Below are 10,357 nucleotides of genomic sequence, written 5' to 3'. Positions count from 1 at the left end.
GTTCACTTACAGTTGAAAATTACCTAGAACCGGCCCTGGTTCAAGGTATAGGGAATTTTGAATGCGTCCAGAGAAAAAGCCACCAAAATGATCAAAGGTTTGAAAGCCATGCCCTGTGAGGACTAGCTTAGAGAGCCAGATATCTTTATCTTGGAGAAGAGAACGCTGAGTGGGAATATGATAGCTGTCTTTAAATATTTGAAAGGATGTCACACTGGGGAGGGGCAAGCTTATTTTCTGCTGCTCTGGAGACTAGAACATGGAGTAAAGGATTTAAATTATGGGGGAAAATATTCCACCTAAACATTGGGAAGAAAGTCCTGATGGTAAGACTATTTGGCAGTGAGATATGTGGTCTAGGAGCATGGTGGAGGTTTATAAGCAGAAGCTGGATGGCCATTTGTTGGGGCTGCTTTGATTGTGTTTCTTTCTGGCAAGGGGTTGGGCTGGATGGCCTTTGTGGTCTCTTCCAACTCTGTGATTCTATGATTAGTGCTAGATCACATTCTGTGATGACACAGAGCACCATTAATGAATCTCTTAAAGAACTATCCTCTTGCATTTTTAGAAGTAACACTCCTCTGTCATGCCTTTTAACCGGTCTGTTCTGCGATTTCTTCCTTGCATCATGCCCTTCATTGGCACAATCAATTGCCCAATTATTCTTAGCTAACCCAACAGCTTTAGCTTTGACACATATCTCCATGGTGGAGCTGTGTTAGCTACATTTTCTGAGTACTCTTTTGTCCCTGGAGAATTTGTAACCATGTGGTGGAAGAATTTTAATTTGTGGTGTTACAGTAATCAATGGCTTTGCGTCTGAGTAACCTCAGGGCAGAGGGCTGGCAAGTTGAAACTGTCTGATCCCTGCTGACAGGTGACAGAAGCAGCATTTGCCTGTGCGGTTGGGACACACAGGACCAGAAAGGAACACAAAGACACAACATGGTCTGGGGGTATTATAGGTTCAAACTGCAGCAAATGCACTCACAAGATGAAAGTAAAGTTGGGCGGTTTGTGATGTCCATATAGTGAAAGAATTATAATCACAATGAAGCACTTTGCCTGTGAAAGAGGAATCTTGATTAAAGAATGAACTAAAGAATAAATAAGTTTATTTCTTCCTATAATCACTTTTTCACTATTATAATCCCCCATGGCCATTCTTGGGTTTATTAAGGTAAAGGTTTTCCCCTGACATTAAGTTTAGTCATGTCCAACTCTGGGGGGTTGGTGCTCATCTCCATTTCAAAGCTAAAGAGGTCATGTGGCTGGTACCCTGTTTCCCCAAAAATAAGACATCCCCAGAAAATAAGACCTAGTAGAGGTTTTGCTGAATTGCTAAATATAAGGCCTCCCCCGAAAGTAAGACCTAGCAAAGCTTTTGTTTGGAAGCATGCCTGCCGAACAGAACACCTAAACTTGCAGGATCGGTAAATGTACGTACTATAGATTGTTGTATATGGAAATAATGGTAGCAACAAGAAATTCTTGATAAGATTCAGTTTGTTTGGTTATATTGGTTTGTGATGACAACTACTGTATATATATAATAAATGTTATTGTTCAACTATAAATGTGAATTCTTCTTCATGGAAAAATAAGACATTCCCTGAAAATAAGATGTAGTGCATCTTTGGGAGCAAAAATTAATATAAGACACTGTCTTATTTTCGGGGAAACACGGTATGACTGCATGGAGTGCCGTTACTTTCCTGTCAGAGCGGTACCTAGTGATCAACTCACGTTTGCATTTATTTATTTATTTATTACAGTATTTATATCCTGCCCTTCTCACCCATAGGGGACTCAGGGCGGCTTACAATAAAACACAATATAAAAATATTACAGAAAAAAAATATGGCTTGCCTAAGGAATCAAACCAGTAGCAGAGCACCTCTGTAGGAGAGTTGATGTAGGAGAGTTTATGTCCACTCCGTCATTGATAATGACACATTGAAATTATATACTTGAAGAACGAAATTGACTCTAGGTTCTCCATACCTGCATAACCACCACCTGAGGAAGACTACACAGTCGAAACCGGTCGTGGATGGTGACTAACCTTGGACTTGTTTAAAACATTGGATTTCATAAAAGGATTCACTTACTTGGACGTTTAAATTTGGACTCAGTGACTTATACAGTCCTCCATGTGGAACATGAACTGGTGGGCATTGGACTCACAAACTCTGAATATAGAGTTTTACTTTCTATGAATGTATGTGTGTTGGTAACACATGGATTATATTTTGGTTTAATTACTGTTTTATAGTTTATATTATTGGATTACATTTCTGGTTATAGTGGCCTCTTGCCTGTGCATTTCAGGGAATCCTTTCTTTGTATTATTCCACAAAAATGTGACACCTGAACAAAGATGACGCACCTGAACAAAAATGCTGTTTCCAGTATTCAGAAAGACTTGTATCCTTTGGACACAAAAGGCCAGTGGGCAGCATCCCACAGTTGTATGCTTGTTCCTTTGAGTGAAGGACAATGCTGTCGGTAACAAAATGGACACCATATTTCATGTAGGCTGCATTAAGTAGCAGCAGTACCATTGCCTTTTGACATTCAGCTTCAGTTTATTTTTACTCAGTCTGTGCTGGAATGGCATGAGTTCCAGTTTCCTTTTGTTTGGCTTCCTTGCCCATAGTTTTAGAGCAGTTACTTTTATGTTAGTTTATAAGGGTGGAGTTTAGGGAAACCCTTATTGTTTTGTATTAGCTATTTTATTTGTCCTTTTGTCTGAGAAAAAGGGAACCATTTTGTGTCAGTTAGTTGGCCACGGCTTCTGCTGACTGAGGTAAAAAGAGCCGTTATAGATCATAGACCAGCAGGGAATTCTAGAGGCAAGGTGTGTCTTCAGTTGGTCACAGAGTTCCAGGCTTTGACAAACCATCTCAAGTCGATACCTTAACCAGTTACCTTTAACCAGTACCTTAACCAGTTTCTCTATACCAGTTTATTACTTATAACCAGTTTACCTTTATAATATTGGAGACTGGCCCGGAGGGGAAGTAAAGGAGAAAATTCCAAGAGAGCAATAAAACAAGCCTTTTCTGGTATCACAGCTGATGATAAGGCAAACAGCCGTAGGCACCCATTTTAGTGGGTCCATACCATGCAAATGGCCATCGCAACATGTGCGTAGCAAACAAAGAATATATACCTTTGGCTTATCTAAAATTGACCAATGACTGAGGGTCTTCCTCACCTTCCACACCTACTTGGCATAAATGATACCTGTGATCTCACTTGTTTACTCTGAGCTTTCTTCTCTCTTTAGAACTTCCTGGAGAAACCAGCTGCGATTGGTGGTGTTCAAAATTAAAGGTTGGTTGCTGTGCCCGCCTCTGAGGGTGCAGGTCCCATTGTCCAGACTGTAAAAGAATGGGTATTTAGTACTAATGGAATTTGGAAGCTTGGAATAATCTCTACACAAAAAGGGAGGTTTGGGAAACTGGAAAGTCAATCAAGTAGATAAACGAAGTCCTTGTTGAGTTCTGGGTCCCCGGGGTAATCAGTCTCTTAGCAGGGAGTCCACTGGAAGAATCTGTGTTGTTTCCCAAACTCATATATTATATTAAGTTTATTTGGGTGCCCTGGAATATGTCTATAGTTGTACCCCAGTTTTTGTGTATATATGTGAGTATTCTTCCCCATCTGTTTAATAATAAAACATAAACCTGAATCAAGACATAGGAGAAGCTCTAAAAATGTTTTGTCGATGTAAACCTCTATAAAAGGTGTGGGGGCCTTGTCTATAGCCTGGTGGGCTTTCTGCCAAACCAGTTTTAGGCTTGCTGAATGATTAGATTAATCCTCCCAGGAATGTTTGGGGTTAGGCTGGGGCTGAGCTTGCCTGAGACCCTGTCAAGCTCTAACATATGTTATAAATTTATAGCTTGTATTATTAGCGGGGGTGGTTAATTTTTAATAACAGCTTGGTGAGAAAACTTCATGTATTAAAGAAACTATTTGCTGAATAGAAACAACAGTAAGAAGATATTATTTGCTGTCACTCATTATAGTTCCTCTTGGAACTTTATGACTATTGCCTGTAGGTCATAATAAGACTTATCTTGAATCTTAAGAAATGTCTATATAATCTGAGATTCTGGTTAGGGGTGGGGAAAGAAATCAAAGGGCTAAATGCTCTGGGGAAATGAGGAGCCAGCTAGAGTAAATCATGTGCAAGAAGATATGCAGGCGAATTGTGGCCCTTTCCACACTGCCCTATATACCAGGATCTGATCCCAGATTATCTGTTTACCCCAGATTATCTGGAAGTGGAGACTCATATAATCCAGTTTAAAAATGATAATTTGGAATCGGATCCTGGGATATAGAGCAGTGTAGAAGGGGCCTGCTAAAGTTGCAACTGGAACTCAGCTTCACAGCAGCATCTTGTGGCCACCTTGAGGAGCACATGCATCCAAGGAACTTGAATACATTTTAGGAAGTGGATTGTAATGTACAAAAATGTACGCTAAAATAAATATGTTTTCTTTATTTGGTACCACAAAATCATTTCCCCCTTTCTCTTTCTCTCTGCCTTTTATTTTAGGAGAAGTTAAAGCATTTTGCAATAACTCCATCAAATCTGTAGGAACACAAGGAAACAGAGTTTCTCATGATAGTTCTAGACTTTGAAACTTTATTTACATTAAAAAGAAGACAGGTGGGTTTCATAGTGTCTGGGAGCCTTGGCATTTGCCTTGTTCTGTTAATTGCTGATGCTGCGGTTCATTAGCATCAATAAAAAGGTCCCATCCTGCTTTCAAGATCTGTTAAACTTTATGGTTATAAGAGCTCCCTCCCAGATCCAAACTGGCAATCCTTTATCTATGTTAACATTAAGTAATTTTAGCATCTCAGTGGCCCTTTGGGATAGGAGCTTCTTGACTGTAATGTATATTATTTCAGTTGTTCTTATATAACCCTCTGCCTGCTAGTACTATGCTATATATTAGTTCTGTTTCAAAGCATAGCAAACCATTTCAAAATTCCTTTCTTCCTTCTGCTGAATGGAACCCTGGATATCTTCTCAAAGTCCTTCCCTGAATGCGCTGCTGCAAAAATAGCTTTTCCATTTTCATTATTCCCAAACTTCTGGGCCCTGCCTCCAATGTACTCTGTATCAGGGGTGGTGTCAAGAGGGATTGTAAGTCATGAAGATAATGGCCTTCTCAAATGTAACATTGGCCATAATGTTGTCTGCTCGTGGTGTTATTGACTGATCTAAGATGGCTGGAAAGGCCATTGCTGTAAGTGCTAATCAATGTTATTTAAACAAGAGGATGTTTACTTAGTATGTTTGATTGGGTAGATCTCTCAGACATATTGTCAGAGAATGTTTGTGAGTGATGGGTAGAATGATAAGACTGAACATATAGTGAAACAAAGTCAAAAAGTGAACCACAGTCCAAAAAACATCAAGGAAGAGTATTGTTGTGCCTCCACAAGATTTCTCACTGATTACTCCTGTTAAACCCTCATTTAGTTGGAGGAGATTAGTATTTTTATGTAGAGTTTGTGGGGTAAGTCTAGATAGCCTCTTTTTCCTTGTACAGTAGAGTCTCACTTATCCAACATAAACGGGCCGGCAGAACGTTGGATAAGCGAATATGTTGGATAATAAGGAGGGATTAAGGAAAAGCCTATTAAACATCAAATTAGGTTATGATTTTACAAATTAAGCACCAAAACATCATGTTATACAACAAATTTGACAGAAAAAGTTGTTCAATACGCAGTAATGCTATGTAGTAATTACTGTATTTACAAATTTAGCACCAAAATATCACGATGTATTGAAAACATTGACTACAAAAATGCGTTGGATAATCCATAACATTGGATAAGTGAGTGTTGGATAAGTGAGACTCTACTGTACTTGAAACCTCTCTCACCCTGTCCCTTTAAGACTCCACTCAAGGGCAGAACTTTAGCCAAGCCCTTCTAGTTCCTTGGGGAGTCAGGCAGTTTGGTATTGGAAGGTAAAAATAATAATAATAATTTATTGTTTGACCAGTCATATGACCATTTCAAAGTGCAACATAAATAAAAACAAGGCAAAAAGGATGGGAGGACAGGCAGCTGACCATCTGTTTGCTGACAAAATCTTATTTTCCTGATTCTTCTTTCAGGAAATGTGCTCTTTTCTTGATAGCTTTCAGGATAAAAAGGCTTACTTTAATTATGGTGGATCTTTCTTGTCCTTGCAAGAGGACTGTCAGAAGATCATTTCTGTTGGGAGACCTAAAATTAGATAGTAATGGATGTAAGTAAGTGTGTCTAAGTTCGGCATATGCTGGACAGTCAATCAAAAAATGTTCGATATCTTCCACTATTTGATCTCCCCAGACACAGAATCTCTCATTTCTTGGGATGTTACAGTAGCGACCAGTTTGCATCATAATACTGAGTTGTTCAAACCTGGCCCTGGTATATATTCTTCTTAAGGGTAACGGAACTGGAATAGTCAGATAGTGTTCTATTGGAAGGTGAAGATTAAGGAAGGTGGAAGAACCACAAAATAGAATGTCACATTGAAGTTACACAAGTCACGTTGAAGTGACACAAGTCACGTAGAAGCCACACGTGTAATTCAAGTTGCATTAAAGCTATATAAAAGTAAAGACACAAAGTAAAGACACAGCGGAGATATAACAGGGTTGTTGTATGTCTTTCGGGCTGTGTGGCCATGTTCCAGAAATATTCTGGAATACTTGGCCACACAGCCCGAAAGACATACAACAACCCTGTGATCCCGACCATGAAAGCCTTCGACAACACATTGGAGATATAACAAATTGAGCTCCAATTGAAGCTATATTAAAGTAACATCCAGTCAGAACTGGGGTTGTGCTTCTATGACTTTAACTGCCTTCACAAAGACTGGCAGTAAAACTCTGGAGGAGAGGAAGTTTGAGATCTGTTATTTAATAATTGTTTTTACTTCAAATGTGTAGCATTCAATCTGTTCCCTACATCACAGACATTTTCCAAATAAATAGCTAGTGTGGGGGCAGAACAAGAATTGTTCTTTTTTTTTTAAAGGAAATATTCAGAATCAAGATGCAGCTGCTGAAGTGTAGACAAAGCCAGGGGAGAATCTAGATCAGTGGTTCTCAGCCTGTGGCCCCCAGTTATTTTTGGCCTACAACTCTCAGAAATCCCAGCCAGTTTACCAGCGGTTAGGATTTCTGGGAGTTGAAGGCCAAAAACATCTGGGGACCCCAGGTTGAGAACCACTGATCTAGATTGCGATTAGCAAAAAATAGTGAAGCAGTAGTACTATTAAGATATAACCTAACATTCTAAAGTTAGAGTTACAATAGAACCTGGGGGAATTACAGGTGGAGACTGAGAATTTGTAGTCACAGAGAAGCAACAATATTGGTTACATAACAAAACTAATTTCCAGGCTGAGGGCATTAAAACACTGGCTGGCTGACAGCATTTTCTCCTGGGAATATGATCTTTAGATGGCATTTTCCAATGTCAGGTAAAGCTGATAATGAATCTAACTGAAATCAAGGGAAGAAAAGCCAATACTATTTCAAGGATTCTTTGCTGACTCAGAAATGTTAGAGGAAACAAGGTTTTTTTAAAAAAGTTGCAGACAATGTGAATCATCCCACTAATTTATTCTAGGCAAAACCTCCATATGCTTATAGCATTTTCCCCTTTCTGCCAAGTTCTTTTTTCAAAAACAAAATAAAAATGTTGGACATTATTACCATCATTTGTCAATTTATTTTATTAACTAGTACAAAAAGAAATTATTAACTAATAACAAACTAAGAAGAACAAATGAGTCCACACTTTCACTGCATTCTGCTGTTTGTGATTTCTTAATTTCTGAATTGATGCAAGCCAAGTCCTCTTCAATTTTGGATGATGCGATCAAACATAAAACTGTTGAAGAGTCAGGCTGGCAGCTACCTAGTTTAGGTTACTGGCTACTGCTGTTGGCATGGAGATAGCACAGTCTGAATGACATTGTGGAGTCATGAATGATATCACAAACACAGCAGAGGTTTCAAGTTTTGTTGAGGTGAAAGACAGTCAATAGACCAAGACTCAACACAATCAAGCCGGATCTTCATGACAGGTTATTATCTTTTAATATAGTTATATTCACTTTTTGATTGGGTCAGAATAATTTGCAGTTAACATGGTTCTTATCTACGCATCTTGACAATGAATGAAATGCATTAAAAGTTTTAGTCAAACCTTTTAAGCTATTGGTAGCCCCTGAACATGGGGTCAAGATAATTTCAAGGAACCTTGGGTGGATACTCCTTGCTGCTTGGTTTTTATAGGAAGCAGAGATATCAGCTCAGTAGTATCACATTCATGGTTAAAACCTGAACCTAGTGGGGGTATATCCTTTTGATATCAAGCTGTGAAAAAGAGATTCGCCTGAGACTAAGGGTGCTTCCAGAAAGGGCTAAAATCCATGCTGAAGCAGGTTTAAAAACCCCACTTTGGTGTGGATTTTTGTCTCCACAAGCTGCCCAAACCCTGGGCTTTCCTGGGCAGGATGTCCAAACTCCAGGAGAAAAATGTTTGTTTAAATTGCAAGAAGAGAGATTCCACCTAAATACTAGGAAAACAAGTCCTTGTGGTCCCTTCTAATGTTATGAGTCTGTGATGTATCCTTTCATAGTTTGTGGGATGGAAACACATCCAAGTCTTCTGGTGACACTAGTTCTGATAAAAGTAATGCTAACAGCCCTATGGAGATACCTTCATAGCACTTTAAACTATTCTAGGATGGCCCGAGCTACCAAGAGCAGTATTGTTTTCTTCCCCTACAAACAGAAGAAGATTGTGGGCTGATTTAATAATTTTCCAGCTGTCTAGTCTGAAGATGACATGCAATGTGGGCTGGATGTCTTGTAAGTTGTACCACATTACCGGACATCGAATGATAGAAAAGAGTGACCCACCCTACCATGACTAATCAATTGATGTCTGAAAGGACTCTCTTTTGTATAGCCCTCAATTAGAGAAACCACATTTTCCTGAAATTGCAGCAACATTTTTAAAAAGTTATATACCTTTCTAAAAGCTCATGTACACTCAAACAACTTTGCTAACCACTGAAATATTTAAAAATATAAACCAGCAATGAATCAATGTGAATCATCTTATTTTTGACTATCCCATAGCTGTACTTCAAGATAGGTAACACAGTCCAGTTCAGAAAAAAGTTGCACATGATGTTCTGCTGTGTATTCATTATCTGGAAGTTTTTGAAGTTTATGAAAAAATATCACCGTTCTCAAGATTGTAGGTGAGAATGCTTATATCAATATGGCAAGGCAATGTCTTGAGAATTGTCCAGCTTGCTTTAGCGATCTCTAATTTCTATTTGTCCAGAGATATATAAATCATTTTTGTGTAAAACCATTCTCTTCTCCTTTGTGAAAGTGATCACACACATAAAGCCATCACAAAATGAGAGGTAAACTGATCAAAGACTTCAAAAACTTATCCAGCGCTGCTACAAAGTATTTACTATATTTTGCCATTTTGTATACAGTAAAGTCTCACTTATCCAACATTCTGGATTATCCAACGCATTTTTGTAGTCAATGTTTTCAATGCATTGTGATATTTTGGTGCTAAATTCGCAAATACAGTAATTACTACATAGCATTAATGTGTAATGAACTACTTTTTCTGTCAAATTTGTTGTATAACATAATGTTTTGGTGCTTAATTTGTAAAATCATAACCTATTTTGATGTTTAATAGGCTTTTTCTTAATCTCTCCTTATTATCCAACATATTCACTTATCCAACGTTCTGCCGGCCCATTTATGTTGGATAAGTGAGACTCTACTGTATTTTGAAGTAATGTGTGAAAAGTGTTGTTGTATGTCTTTCGGGCTGTGTGGCCATGTTCCAGAAGTATTCTCTTCTGACGTTTCACCCACATCTATGGCAGGCATCCTCAGAGCCTGTGTGGCATGGATAAACTAGGCAAGGAAAGGAAAATATATATATATATCTGTGGAGAGTCCAGGGTGTGGCAAGAGTCCTTTGTCACTGGGAAGCCAGCATTAATGTTTCAGTTATTCACCCTAATTAGCATTGGAAAGGTTTTGTCTCATGCCTGGAGGGCATCCTTTGTTCAGTCATTAGCCATCCTTGGAGCTCCTCTGCCCTCAGAGTGTTGGTTCCCAACTACTGTTCTGATTTTAGAGTTTTTTTTAATACTGGTAGCCAGATTTTGTTTATTTTCATGGTTTCCTCTTTTCTGTTGAAGTTGTCCACATGCTTGTGGAATTCAGTGGCTTCTCTTTGTAGTCTGACATGATAGTTGTTGGAGTGT

Source organism: Anolis carolinensis, chromosome 6, assembly GCF_035594765.1.
Source record: "Anolis carolinensis isolate JA03-04 chromosome 6, rAnoCar3.1.pri, whole genome shotgun sequence".
Taxonomy (NCBI): Eukaryota; Metazoa; Chordata; class Lepidosauria; order Squamata; family Dactyloidae; genus Anolis; species Anolis carolinensis.
The sequence above is the reverse complement of the archived record's forward strand: the minus strand, read 5'-3'. Positions refer to the sequence as shown.